Source organism: Ascaphus truei, chromosome 17, assembly GCF_040206685.1.
Source record: "Ascaphus truei isolate aAscTru1 chromosome 17, aAscTru1.hap1, whole genome shotgun sequence".
NCBI lineage: Eukaryota > Metazoa > Chordata > Amphibia > Anura > Ascaphidae > Ascaphus > Ascaphus truei.
The window spans coordinates 24791931-24807714 of NC_134499.1; the positions used below are offsets into that span (position 1 = coordinate 24791931).

Below are 15784 nucleotides of genomic sequence, written 5' to 3' on the forward strand. Positions count from 1 at the left end.
GTCAGCGGCAGGATGGACGCAGCCTAGGAGCATACTATTAAATACAGACAGGATTGCGAATAGTTCCGCACTTTAATTAGCAATATCAAATCAACAAACAAAATCTGTTCAGTTCCATTCTAGGGGAAGAGATTCTAAGATAGGGGTAGCCAACTCCAGGATTCAAGAGCTACCAATCGGTCTGGTTTTCAGGATAGCCCTGCTTCAGCACAGGTGGCTCAATCAGTGGCTCAGTCTGACTGAGCCACCAGTGCTGAAACAGGGATATCCTGAAACCCAGACTGGTTGGTAACTCTTGAGGACTGGAGTTGGACACACCTGTTCTAAGATATCAAAAATATGTGAAAATGGGCCCAGATTGTAATGAGAATGTATAGCCAGAACCCCCCACCTCTAACACATATACACCTTGTTTAGCTATGTTTATTAGGATTGACGGTTTATGTAGTACACACAATATTTAGATAATTTTCATTACACTAAACATCAAGCGCACTCCAAATGAAATAAAACATAAAAGGGAAAAAAGTCTGGGAGCCCCGTATGCGAATTTTAACCACACAGTCGTACAGTAAATGGCAGTGATAGAATCAGCTGACTTTTTACACTCTTTACACTGTATAATTAACCCTTCACAGTTACAGTGACTTATTAGATTGTCCCAACATAGTCACACATTACATCATTTCAACTTTGATGACTTACGGCATGATTGGTCAGGAAATGATATAGTAATTATTCTGAGGCAGAAATAGCTACAATGTGTAACATTGTAAATCTAGCTAATTGAAACGGTACAATCAGTAATCCATGTAATTCCACTGTGAGTATACAGCTTAGTTCTAGTTTCATATTGTCTGTAGATTTCGGTGGTTCTCAACTCCAGTCCTCAAGACCCCCCAACAGGTCAGGTTTTTAGGATAGCCCAGCTTCAGCACAGGTGGCTCAATCAGTCCCTGCTTCAGCACAGGTGGCCCAATGAGTCCCTTTTTCAGGACAGGTGGCTCAATTGAGCCACTGATTGAACCACCTGTGCTGAAGCAGGGATATCCTTAAAACCTGACCTGTTGGGGGCTGGAGTTGCGCACCCCTGCTCTATGCAGATCATGTTTCAAAAGAGCAGAAAACAGTGTCTTAGGCTCGAGTTAAAATAAATACATTTTTAAAAAGGCAGACAACTACACAGCCTTTATATCAGATAAGAATTGCTTTATTATTTCTACTGTTCTATGAGAAGGCACTCAGACATCCTGAGTGGAAAACAAAACACAGCCTGGTTACAAGTTTATTTGCTTCAGATACTCCCTTCCCCTTCTGATAAATAATCAAATATTCCATCCAGGAAAAACAAGAGTCAGGGAGCTGGGAAATGTGAAGGTGATCAACACACACAAAAAAAGGGACTAAGATACCAAGAAAAGCAGCTCCGTATTCTCACAGTGCGTTTTCTGCCCTACACCTACACCAACATCTGAGTAAATAACTTTAGTCACTCTTTCCATTTTCCCTATGCAATTACTCCTACTGTTAAACAAATTGTCCCCAAGGTACAGTAGCAAACACAATTTTTCTGTAAAAAAAACAAAAACAAAAAAAAAACAGAACCAGTTTGCAGCATTTCAAAACGGCAATTCCAATTGGTTTTCTCTTTTGAATGTGCTGTGCAACACTTGAGGTTAGTATAAGCTCTCAGTTTGATCCCTTTCTAACCGTTGTGCAGAAGGAGCTTTAAGCCTTCAGCATTTAAGTGCATCAGAACGATAGAAACAAGTCACAGAAGCCATGTCACCCCAAGACGGGTTCGCACTACTAGTAACCTTGGTGATATGAATTTGAGGGTGCACTTCATGATCACAGAATAAAATACAATTGTTGATTTCGCAATGTATTAATCATGTCTGATGTTTGCTATATAATAATTTAGATACAGTATTCTTATATACTTTTTAGTATTTGTTTGGGGGGGGGGGAGAGTGGCTGTTAATTCCATAGAAAATAATAGTTTTGCTGCTTAACAGTTGAATGCTTATTATATAAACTTATGCTACAATTAAGTTAATTTTTAAAAAGCATTTCGTTTTCCCAGATATTTTGAAAACACTTAATTTTTGGAACAAATTATTACATTATGGTTTTATGCACAATTTCTACAAAACGTTTTTAAATTAGTGATGTACAGCAGCTCCCAAGTATTAAAACAACTGTCACGGCTAAAGAAGCATTAACATTTCTGTAATAAAGTTGCTAATATTCCGTTTAATTAAACTTGATTAGAACATGTAACATATAAGACACACAACTATTAATATAGACATTTATATTAAGTGCGCGTGACATGTCTTTCCTACAAGAATATGAGACTGCATTTGAGCCTTCATTTACAAGAATCAGGTCCAATGACCTTTGACAGTGAGAAGGTGATAACCACCACGCTGACCACTACTGAAAAGAAAAGACACGTCTCCATGGGTCAGCAATACACACTTACCGTAGGAAAGGAAAAGGGATTCTGACTTGCTCTACCCTACCCACATGTACACGGTGGACATGCTTGAGTCAAAACTGAACACACGTATGACAGACATACCCATCAGAAACACTGTCAAAATTCCCTATGCAGTGCACAGAAAGCTGCGGAAAATTGCCTAACAGAAGAGCAGGGAAGCAAGAGATTCAACTTGTTTCATTCTGCTGGAAACCTGAGGCAGTGAAATCCCAGCACGCGGAAGGCGTGAGCCCAGGGAAAGAGACACAATAAAAGGTAAAAGTTGTATCCCCGCTCAGTGCGCCGACCTCCTTTGAACACTTACGGAGAAAACGAGGAGTTTAAGAGCGCGTACGGTCTTGCTGTCCTGTCTTCAGGTTTCCGTCTCCTTGCAGTCGTTGCGTTCTGGCTGTTTCAGTGAAGCGGGGGTTGAAGAATGGTAAAAAAAGATGTTTGAATAAACAGGAAGTGCTGTGCAGCTGAAGCAGACTGCAAAGTGAAAACACACTGGAACATTGCCCTTTGTAAGCAACAACAGGGGACTTGCCTCCAACAGTAGCAATGTCTGCTTCTACTAAATAGACTTAAGTGACAAAGAAACCACAAGAATTCCTCAAGTGTTTCTGCGCTCTCACAGTTTAAAGATCAGTTGGAGCTTGCAGGTAATTCAAAAGTTGTGTGCGGCACTAAAAGCTGCGTTACTTAAACATATTTCTGAGCACACGTTCCATGTGTAGGCACATACCAAACTAATTACATCTGTGAACTGGACCAACAATAAAAACGCAGTTCGCTTTTCTAGGCAGCGAACTTTTAAATGAGTTCATTGTTCTAATAAGCTTATACATTGTGTTCTGTGATGTGATGAAATACACATTGCAGGCAGGGAACTTCACACTGTGAGTTCATGCAGGAGCGGCTCGGTGAGTAAAGGCACTGACTCTGAAAACAACCACACTGGCTTTGAAGCAGTGAATCCCAGTGTAAGCTAGTTGTGACCTTGTAAGTTATATGGGGCAGGGACCCATTCTGCGCACATTGTCTGCGCTATATATGTATATAATATTATTAATATCCTCCATGCATTTCAATAGCTTAAAACATATAACAAAAATCTCAACATTGAAGAGACGCCATATTATACGATCCCTTCTTTTGATCTATTCTCAACTCCATCAGTGCTGGAGTGGTGCATGATAATTCTGTGCTCATTTGCATGTCATTTCCCAGAATCCCTAGCTGCAGCGGAAGCACTGTATGCTAAGAGATAATGCTGAAAAGCAGGGTTGCAGACCTGTCTGAGACAAGTGAACGTGCTCACAAACTATACTTTTATTTGCCAGAACCAATTCGAACTTTTCATGACTCAATAGCTTTCCTTAACCCTTTTGCTGCCAGAGCACAGAGCAGCTATGCACTTTTCTGCAATGTGTTGCAGGCCACACCGGCAGCAAAAGAGTTAATAATGAGTAACCCTTTCAACCCCCCCCCCCCTCCCACCTCTAGCATTGAAAGGGTTATTATTATTTTTTATCACGATCCTCCAGAGCTGAAGAGGTTAAATTACTCATACCAGGCAAGAAACACAACCAGTTATGAATCCGGATGAATATAACGACTTTCCTTAATCATCAAGAGTTCCGTCTGCTATCACATGGGTGACATCACAGATATTTAGACGAAAACTAAGCCCTATCTGGCACCGCAAGGCGACTTGTAAAAAAGGATGAACTGCCCAGCAGCCATATTTAATTTACAAGACAGAATCAGAGTCTTTAGCCAAATGTAGCACTGTTGTGGCAACATGCAGTTGTTATAGAGATCCCTCTGATATTTAACATGTAGTCTAGGACTGTCTGTCACTCTGGGTGCTAATGCTTTGCTAAAATAACTCATTGGGAGCTGTCAGTGAATGTTTACATTAGGTCCCAGTTTTTTTTTCTTCATTCAAGGGATTTTTTTTTTTTACACTGGAATTCATCTTCTTTTGATCTTGCATTCAAAGCAACAGTAGCTTGATAGACATGCAAGTCTTAAAGCAAATCCAGACGCTGAAGATAAACCCACAGTGTATGACAGGCAGGAGCATCTAAAGCTTATAAAAATGAGTAGAACAGCATGTCGTCTGAGTATTACAATAGCAGGAATCAAGAGACATATTAGGTGGAACTGATCAGCCTCAAAACAGTTCAGAAGGCAGATCATACAAACAGATGACTGGGCTAGGGGAAAAAATGAATCTATTTTGCAGAAAAATCAGTTTATTTTTTAAGCGACACTGTATCCACTCTTGAGCGTTAAACGAAGGAAACAAATATTCAAGGGAGCTCTTTCTGCTAAAGATGACAGCAATGTTTTGTAATGCGTGTTGAGTGCAGATATTACCATGAATTTCAGCAGCATATGCTATTAAATAATAAAAAAAAAATATATATATATATATATATATATATATATACACACACACTTATTTAGCATTTGTCTGTATATGTGTGCAATTATAATTACTGTACATATACGTTGCCTTAGAGCTGACCTCTAGTGGTAAAATTAGCTGTATATGGGTACCAATAGGCTATGGTTTCAATTTTATTATTATATATTATTTTTTTTTACAGTTTTGCAGGGGCTTGTCGTGCAAATTTCTCTGTACTGTACTACACTGTGTACTCTACATTATTATAAACATATAGTATTAGCTAGGAACACATCATACCCATAGTGGGAAAAAAGTTTAGTGTCACAGGAACCAAGCTGTGCAGACTTTACTCTTACGAGGCAGTATATTTCAATACACAGTATGCACACATCGTCACTGGTCAGTTATACTTAATAAGTAGTGTAACTGTGAGATGCCATAAAGGTCTGTTTGTACAATGGATCATTATTGGGTATTCCATTTCCAGGTTCAGTTGTTTATCAAATAGAATAACCAAAGCTCAGAGTTCCATTGTATTTGTCCTCCAAATAATGGTGAGAGCTGAAAATCTTTAGCTAAGTAAAGCAGCTGGGGGACGTATGACACTAACTACATGTATGAATTTTGAAGACAAACTTTGTGGATAAGTCAAATTTATACTAAGGGCCTCATGCAGAGAGCAGCGCTATTAACAATCTCGCCATTTTCCAGCGAAAATCGTGCTAAAAACAGCCGAAAATGGCAAGGTATGAAAAAAGCGCCATTTTTTTTTTCTATTTATAAATCTCGCCGCGCGGCTGGCGAGAACCTACATCTCGCCAGTCTGAAAAATATCCAAATTCAGAAAGGCGCGCTCGCCATCTAGCGGCTGTTTTTGGCGCGATTTTCGTCAATTTTCTCCGCCAACTAAAGTTGGCAAGAAGCAGGAGGTCGCCGGCTATAGGGAAGAAAAAAAATGCGCGGTTTTTTTTCTCCCTTTCAGCTGCGCGCATCTCCTCATTTACAATTCTCCACATGCAGTAATGCTAAAAATAGCGGATTTCGCCCATTTCTGCATATGGAGAATAAAACTCTCCATTAAAGCTACTTTTTCTTAAACTCTCCAATTTATTCTAGCGCTGCTCTCTGCATAGGCCCCTAAATGTTGCTCAGATACAGTATGTTTTTCATGGATATTTTGTCCCTACCTATCCCATATACACATCACTGCAGAAGGAGGCCCCGCCCGGTCTAATATTATCAAACTAAACTACGGTAATTGTATTTCACTTGTACTGAAGCAAATACACCATCTGCAGAACGACCTATGTTCTAGAAATGCCATGAACAACTTCGAAGTACAATTGTAATGTTGCCTCAATGAGAACTATCAAGGCCAGTAGTAAAGAATCCAGTTAACTCAGAGAATGAAATAGAGACTCTCTGTTAACTGATACAACATGATTCATTGCTACACCTAAAATTCAATGTTGCTTTAATACACTTCAATCCAGCAGTATTTACAGGTAAACTGTTAAAAGCAGACATGTTCCTACCATTGGCGTACGCTTCCTTTCCAATGATAGCAGGCAGAAAGCATTATGTAAATGTTACACACATTTCCAAAAAAAACCAACCCAAAGCATTTGGAAATTATTCGGCTTCCTTCAGTGGCAAAACTCTCCCTTTACCCAATGTGCAGCCTGCAGATAAAGTGCGTCTCCCAAACAATTTTGTACTTAAGGCTTGTTTGTTAACAAATAGAGGGAGAACAGGCTGCGACAGGTGAAAGGGCAGCAGAATTTCACATTCTAATTTAGCCTGCGGGTATTTCTGATTATGAATGCCCTCTGGGACACCAAAGTAAGATCTTCTTTTACAGCAGGTAGAGCTTTTCAAAACTGCCCCTTTTTGTTGTTGCATAAAACACTTAGGAATTTGTGGATTTAAAACCTTATCAACCAATTTAGGGCAGCGTAATCAATTTTTTCTTTATTACAGAACACCATGCGTAGTCCCTGTATAAAACAGGAATGAAGAAATGCATATTGCAGATTAAATTGTTTTGGAAAGTACCCTTTGTCATGCCTTTGCACCGATACAATGCGATAAAGGCTGATTATTATTTTGCAAATTGCTACTAGTTCAGTCTTTTGAGGTCACCATTAATCTTTGTCAGTTTTGCAAAAATTGCAGTTTTCAAGATTTTGCTATTGCTTAACTCAACATTGCTGTAATTGATACTTTGGGCAAAACAAATGAATACATGCTATGCAAATTGTGAATTCAACCTCAGAATGAAAAAAATATTACAGCGCCAAGAGACAATGCAAGCGAGTCCAAAACGCAGGAATGACCTATGTCTAATTATCTGCAGAAAGGGCAGATATACAAAAAGAGGAATTGTTACAAAATACACTCGGTAATGCTTGCATTATACGCTGTATCTGTCTTTATTACCAACGAATTTTTTCAGATACAGTAACAAACAAAAGTTCATTTAATTCAAGGAACACCCATTATAGTCTCGTTTCCAGACTTGTTTTGGACTTGAATGTCATAGTAGACCTTGAATGTGAAATCGCTCCAGCCTAATTGCTTTAATTGCTAGAAGATGTGCAGGCAGGTGAAACCCGATCCCCAAGCCATTGTATAGACCAGGAACAACACAGGAATGTTTACACAGTGGTTGGAGTTTAATAGACAGTCGAGCTGAGTTTCAGACAGCTAGCAAAAACATGGCAAATCGGTGACCTCTTAATGTAGTCATTCCTATTCTAAAAAAAAATAACAATATACAATTCAACGTTTAAAGGCGATGTCCCAAATGTCAAGGTTATCTGGTTGACTTTTTTGAGTGAGTACACATTGCGTACACCTGACACTTACATCATAAATACCTGGAATGCATTTTAATTTTTTTTAAACAAAAAAACGTTTTCTATGTCGGATCACTTGCATGCACGATTTTATTATTCGTATGGCGTTTTAAAATGATGCAAGAAAAACTTCTATGCGTGCGACTCAAATATAGGAAAATATTCCACAGCGAGTATACCGATAAAAAGAAAATTAATTTATGGTAATTTTAGGTGAAAAAGTAGAAAAGTAGGTGACAATATTAACATTTTAGCTTAACCCTTCTATAAATTAATTGTTTACTGTTTGCCTATGCTGGTTTAAACACAAAAAAAGAAATAATTACTAACTGACTTTAAACTTAGGTATTTCTGCCAGACATCATTTTTAGAAAGACAAATAATTTTGTATTAAAAAAATTATCTAGAATATATACTGTACTTTGCATGCACAACAAAATTATACATACATGGATACCTCCCCCTAATATGTCATTTCACATTTTCAACAGAGAGGGATGCAATATGCACTTTAAGTTCAAAGTTCAGATCATGTCCCCCCTATTTTTAGGGATCCAATTTTCTGCCCTTAATCTGGGGTGCTTACAGTAACTCCAGTCCCCTCCCCCCAACAGGTCAGATTTTCAGGATATCCAAGCTTCAGCACAGGTGACTCAGAGGCTCAGTCAAAGACTGATTGAGCCACCTGTGCTGAAGCAGGGACTGATTGAGTCACCTGTGCTGAAGCAGGGATATCCTGAAAACCTGTCCTGTTCTGAGGGCTGGAGGACTGGAGTTGAGTACCCCTAAATGATGAAGCACATAATTGATGCACAACTAAGCAGTATAATATAATACCAGGCCTGCAGCCAGTGGGGATATATTTAAATGTCTCACCACTTCCTTTTGTACACCTTTCTAAATAAAGAGAACCATTGGCCATAAAGGCTTTGTTCTTTACACACCAGGTTATCATTTGTTTGTTAGCTACAATAATTTCAAACTGAAGAAGCCGTGTCAATAGGAAGATTTAGTATAAACTAGATGAGGCCAGTGGGAGGGAACGCTGAGCGGAAAAACTAAACATTGCCCCCCAAGTTCCTCTGCAAACTATATGTGCAGTCACTGCCTGGTACCACACGTTGCCCTGCACACTGGGGAGGTCAATAAAGCTATGCAGAGTTTGACAGGTTCAGTTTACAGCAGGTCCTGCTCTCTGTTTGGATACGCTGGCCTTGCTGGCTGCCAGCTTAACAACAGATGGCAAGGAAACATGCAGACCTGCTGCACAGAGCTGAGCAGCAGAACAAACACATCATGTAGCATGTTTAACCAGCACAGGTTCTAGGTGGAAGCCAGTGGTCTCCAACCTTTTTTTGGCTAAGGAACCCTAAGTGCAATTCTGAGGAACCCCCAACCAACTCTAATAGCAACTCTGTGATCAGATGCATTGTAAATTGTTCTGTATTTGATACAATGTTCCATTTACCTTAACATTGCAGGGAACCCTTTAGGGGTGCCAAAAGAACCCGGGGGCTCCTAGGAACCCCGGTTGAAAAACACTGGTGTAAGCAAACTAGAGGCACAATGGGGCCCTATGGATCACGGCAAAAGTGGCCCAATTCTGGGGCAAATAAATGGCACCATATGCCAAAGTCTTATTGAAATCAATTTGGTCTTTGAAGCATCTTGTGCAGTTTTGTTTTGCCCCAGAAGGGTTCCACTTTAGCCTTGATACATGAACCCCGACAGGGTACATCCTCACTAATGTACTGCTCTTTGTAACACCCCAGCAATGAATGAGTAATACATGAACAAGTCAAATGAAGAGGACGTCGGTAAACTAATTGGGTGAGATGCAGTGAGCACACTGGGGCTTTCGTTTGTACCTTCCCGATCTTGAATTCTTTTTTTATTTTTGTGGATATAAAACATTTTTGTTATTAATTAAAAAATAATAGTGCTAACTTAGATTGTAAGCTCTTCGGGGCAGGGACTCCTTTTCCTATTGTTTTATGCCTGAAGAGATTATTCCCATTCTGTGTTATAATATTATGTCATGTGTGTTGTACAGCGCTATGTACCAGGATGGCACTATATAAATAAAGATATACATACACACATACATTATACATAGTACTTTAGCCATTCAGGAATACACGTGTTGTTGATGCGGTCATTTTAATAAACATCTCCTGCTTATGAGAGATACTTAAATGTATTATTTATGTGTTAACATTTTAGATATCTTTACATGTTTGTATGAGGATATCAAAAGTCATTGGTTTTCTCTCCTAGCTCCGTGTGAGTTTTTTGGTAGATATGATGTAAATAAATAAATTCACTGCTGCTTTAACCCAGGGGTGCGCAAAATGGGGAGCGTGGCGCTTACAGAGGCCCCCGCGCCCTTCCCCACAACATTTTAATTAAATGCCGGGGAGAGCGCGAGGCCTCTGTAAGTCCGGTACCTTGTCTCCAGCAGCTTCTGGCGACTTGTCGCCATGGCAACCCACCATCGACTAATGCCACTTGGTCAGAAAACGCCGGGGAAAAGGTAAAGGGGGGGGGGGCGCAGACAAAAAAGTTTAGCACCCCTGCTTTAAGGCCAGGTCCCCAGTGGCCGCTGCAGCGCGCGCTATGGCACACAAGGCACAGACCTCTATGGGCAGGCCCCAGTCGACGTGTGTGCACGCGCGCACAAGCCGCGATGCGCGACCACCTTGGCCACAAGACAACATTTTTGTCTTTTGGTGCCGCAGTCGAGCATTGGCCACATCACGGCGGCGGTTCAGTCAATGAGGGCGAACCAACCACGTACCGTCATGGCCGCGCCCCACACTTCGGATCTCCTGCTCTCCACTCCAAGCAGGTCGCGGCTGAAACGGGTGCACGCGCTGCCTGACGCTCCTGCGCCCATGCAGCCATGACCACTAGAGCCGTAGCCTAACCCAGGGGGGGCGCAAACGTTTTTCCCTGCGCCCCCCTGCCGGATGTCCTCCTCTCCGCGCGCCCCCTCCCTCCTTCTCCGTACCTCGATTCCCGGCGTCTGGGCGTCATGGCAACGCGTCTTCAGATGCCGGCTGAATCAAGGTAAGTATTGTTTACAGAGGCCCTGCCGCTCCCCCAGCTCTTAATTTAAGTGCCTTCGGAAGCGCGCGGTGCCTCTGTAAAACCCGCGCCCCCGTCCGTAATCTCGCACCACCCCTGGGGTTCGTGCTCCCCAGTTTGCGCACCGCTGGCCTAACCCATCCCTAGTCAAGCACTGAAATGCAAAAAGAAAAAAATATTCTAGGGAAATATCCATGTACAAAATGGATAAGAAGTAAAAAATTACAGTGTGTTAATTTTCACCCATAAGGCTGGGAAATTACAGAATGTTATGAGGTGAGATAGATTGAGAATCTGGGAAAGATACTCGAATGCACTCATGAGTTGCGTTGCTGTTACTTGTACGGTGTAGGTTTGTGTCGCCTGGTGTCTGGTTTAATTCTCACAGAAATTAAATAGCAATTATCCTTGTTAAGACTCAAGCACACAAGACACATACACACCACATCAGAAAAAGAATAAGACCTGATAGTAATGCTATTTATGAACCTAAACGGAAATAAAAGATCACTGGGTACATAGCAAGGTGCAGTCAATACAAATATATCCCCCTGACTAAGATTACAACAGACCAGGGGTGTAGCTATAGCCCGGGCAAAGCCAGAGGGCCCACGCTATTGGGGGGCCTGCTCTCTCCCTGGTATGCTGCGGCCACCGGGGGGACAGATCGGGACCCGGTGGTGGCTGGCAGCCGCACAAAGCAGTTGCCGCCGGGCCCAGCTCTCCCCTGCTGAAGATTTCTCTCTCTCACACTGTGTCCCACGCTGGCATGCGACGGGGCCTCTCTGACGTCGGCGTGCGACGGGGCCTCTCTGACGTCGGCGTGCGACGGGGCCTCTCTGACGTCGGCGTGCGACGGGGCCTCTGACGTCGGCGTGCGAGAAGGCCTCTCTGACGTCGGCGTGCGACGGGGCCTCTCTGACGTCGGCGTGCGACGGGGCCTCTCTGACGTCGGCGTGCGACGAGGCCTCTCTGACGTCGGCGTGCGACGGGGCCTCTCTGACGTCGGCGTGCGACGGGCCTCTCTGACGTCGGCGTGCGACGGGGCCTCTCTGACGTCGGCGTGCGACGGGGCCTCTCTGACGTCGGCGTGCGACGGGGCCTCTCTGACGTCGGCGTGCGACGGGGCCTCTCTGACGTCGGCGTGCGACGGGGCCTCTCTGACGTCGGCGTGCGACGGGGCCTCTCTGACGTCGGCGTGCGACGGGGCCTCTCTGACGTCGGCGTGCGACGGGGCCTCTCTGACGTCGGCGTGCGACGGGGCCTCTCTGACGTCGGCGTGCGATGGGGCCTCTCTGACGTCGGCGTGCGACGGGGCCTCTCTGACGTCGGCGTGCGACGGGGCCTCTCTGACGTCGGCGTGCGACGGGGCCTCTCTGACGTCGGCGTGCGACGGGGCCTCTCTGACGTCGGCGTGCGACGGGGCCTCTCTGACGTCGGCGTGCGACGGGGCCTCTCTGACGTCGGCGTGCGACGGGGCCTCTCTGACGTCGGCGTGCGACAGGGCCTCTCTGACGTCGGCGTGCGACGGAACGCACTGACGTCGGAAGCTCCGCGTGGGACACAGTGTGAGGGAGAGAAGCCTGCAGCAGGGGAGAGCTGGGCCCGGCGGCAACTGCTTTGTGCGGCTGCCAGCCACCACCGGGCCTGAGACCAAGCTAAGTCGAGGTATTTATTATGTATTGGGGGGGTATATTTATTATGTATTGGGGAGGGGGGGTGTATTTATTATGTATTGGGGGGGTGTATTTATTATGTATTGGGGAGGGGGGGTATTTATTATGTATTGGGGGGTGTATTTATTATGTATTGGGGAGGGGGGGTATTTATTATGTATTGGGGGGTGTATTTATTATGTATTGGGGGTGTATTTATTATGTATTGGGGGGGTGTATTTATTATGTATTGGGGGGGTGTATTTATTATGTATTGGGGGGGTGTATTTATTATGTATTGGGGGGGTGTATTTATTATGTATTGGGGGGTGTATTTATTATGTATTGGGGAGGGGGGTATTTATTATGTATTTGGGGGGTGTATTTATTATGTATTGGGGAGGGGGGTATTTATTATGTATTTGGGGGGTGTATTTATTATGTATTGGGGGGGTGTATTTATTATGTATTGGGGGGTGTATTTATTATGTATTGGGGAGGGGGGTGTTTATTATGTATTTGGGGGGTGTATTTATTATGTTTTGGGGGGGTGTATTTATTATGTATTGGGGAGGGGGGGTATTTATTATGTATTGGGGAGGGGGGGTATTTATTATGTATTTGGGGGGTGTATTTATTATGTATTGGGGGGGTGTATTTATTATGTATTGGGGAGGGAGGGTATTTATTATGTATTGGGGGTGTATTTATTATGTATTGGGGAGGGGGGGTATTTATTATGTATTGGGAAGGGGGGTATTTATTATGTATTTGGGGGGTGTATTTATTATGTATTGGGGGGTGTATTTATTATGTATTGGGGAGGGGGGTATTTATTATGTATTGGGGGGGTGTATTTATTATGTATTGGGGAGGGGGGTATTTATTATGTATTGGGGGGGTGTATTTATTATGTATTGGAGGGGGGTATTTATTATGTATTGGGGGGGTGTATTTATTATGTATTGGGGAGGGGGTGTATTTATTATGTATTGGGGGGGTGTATTTATTATGTATTGGGGAGGGGGGGTATTTATTATGTATTGGGGAGTGTATTTATTATGTATTGGGGAGGGGGGGTATTTATTATGTATTTGGGGGGTGTATTTATTATGTATTGGGGGGTGTATTTATTATGTATTGGCGAGGGGGGTATTTATTATGTATTGGGGGGTGTATGTTTTATTATGTATTGGGGAGGTGGGGAGTATGTTTTATTATGTATTGGGGAGGTGGGGGGTATGTTTTATTATGTATTGGGAGGGGGAGTTGTATTTTTTATTATCTATCGGTAGGAGGGGGAGAGATGATGAGGGATGATGATGAGGAGGAGGAATGGGGAGGGATGAGGGAGACGATCAGGGAGAGGATGGTGGAGGGAGAAAAAAAATTGTAGTCAGTATTAATATTAATGGGGCCCGCGCATTTCTAGCTGCGCCACTGCAACAGACATTTTTAATTATCAGTGTGAAAAAAGGAATGTGCACATATAAAGCTCAGATTTTGGCTGCTTCTCTTATTTGTAAATAATAATAATAATAATAACTAATTCATATAGCGTTTTTCTCCCAATGGGACTCAGAGTGCCTCACAATTACAGTATAGCGCGCGGTACGGTCTGCCGTTACAGAACAGTTTCTATTCCCCCCTCTCTTGCTTTTCCCTCCTTCGAGGCTCACACAGTCCAGATCTTCTCTCCTCTCCCGGTCCATGTGGCGGTCATCTATCGCCCACCTTCCTCTACTCATCCCCCTTCTGCCTTTCTCTCTCACTTTGAATCCTGGCTCTCTTTCTTTCTCTCCTCAGACTCCCCTGTTCTTCTCCTTGGGGACTTCAATTGCCACATTGATGACCCCTCTCTCTCTTGGGCTTCCCGCTTTCTTTCTCTTACCTCTTCTTTTGGCCTTCAACAGTGGACTGCAGCCAGCACCCACAAGGATGGCCACTACTTAGACCTGGTTTTCACTAAAAACTTCTCTCTCTCCGACTTCTCCATTTCCCCTTTTCCTCTCTCTGACCATCACCTCATCTCATTTTCTCTCTCTCGCTTCTCTCCATCTCCATCTCCATCTCGCCCTCGTTTTTGCAGAAACCTGCACTCTATTAACCTACCAGCTCTTGATTCCACATTACGCTCCTCCCTCTCCTCTCTCAGTTCCGCTTCAGACCCTGACAAGGGTCAGGAACTACAACTCTGCCTTATCTTCCTCTCTTGATCTTCATGCCCCACTTTCTCTCTGCCGTCCTCGCCCTTCTAACCCCAGACCCTGGCTAAACTCCCACACACGCATGCTGCATTCCTCCACTCGTTCCTCTGAACGCCTCTGGAGGAAATCTCATACGCTCGCAGACTTCATTCACTACAAATTTATGCTATCCTGTTTCAACTCTGCCCTCTTTCAGGCTAAACAAACCTACTTTTCATCACTAATCAACACACACAAGTCTAACCCACGCCGTCTCTTTTCTGTCTTTGACTCTCTACTCAGACCACCCTCAGCTGCCTCCTCTTCTTCATCCATCTCACCTCAGGACTTTGCTGATTTTTTTAAGAAAAAGGTGGAGTCCATACGGCAGAACATCCCATCTGTTGCCTCCTCCCATCCCACAATGCTTCCCAACTCTCCTCCTGTCTTTCTTGACTCTTTTTCTGCTATCTCGGAGGAGGATGTATCACTGCTGATCTCCTCTTCGCCCTCTACCACTTGCCCACTTGACCCCATTCCCTCCCATCTCCTAAAACCTCTTGCTCCTTCTATAATCCCTATGCTCACACAGATCTTTAACTCTTCCCTCTACTCTGGTACCTTTCCTTCATCCTTCAAGCATGCAACCGTTATACCATTACTCAAAAACAGCAAGCTTGACCCTACCTGTCCTTCTAACTATCGACCTGTCTCCCTCCTGCCTTTTGCCTCCAAACTCCTTGAACGTCTTGTATTCTCTCGATTGCTACACTTTCTCAACACCTATTCTGTACTAGACCCTCTACAATCTGGCTTCCGCACTGCTCACTCTACTGAAACAGCCCTCACTAAAATAACTGACGACCTCCACGCTGCCAAAGACAGAGGTCATTACACTCTGCTCATATTACTCGACCTCTCTGCAGCATTCGACACCGTGGACCACCCTCTTCTCCTTCACATTCTCCATACTCTTGGTATTCGGAACAAAGCTTTATCCTGGATCTCCTCTTACCTCTCCCATCGTACCTTCAGTGTCTCTTTTGCTAACACCTCCTCCTCCTCTATTGATCTCTCTGTGGGGGTACCCCAGG

The 15784-nt window shown here is 43.6% G+C and overlaps 1 protein-coding gene across 15 annotated transcripts in view; it reads right to left on the reverse strand.

Moving 5' to 3' along the window:
• Window positions 1–15784, reverse strand: part of FOXP1 (forkhead box P1) — a 501565-nt gene that overhangs the window by 114630 nt on the left and 371151 nt on the right. The window contains exon 1 of one of the 15 annotated variants that reach the window (XM_075574319.1): window positions 2811–3238. The exons of 13 other annotated variants lie outside the window; for them this stretch is intronic. The gene's annotated coding sequence lies outside the window, so the exon portion shown is untranslated. Of the gene's footprint in view, window positions 1–2488; window positions 2723–2810; window positions 3239–15784 lie in introns of those variants that run through there. One more of the 15 variants, XM_075574320.1, reaches the window with a different exon arrangement.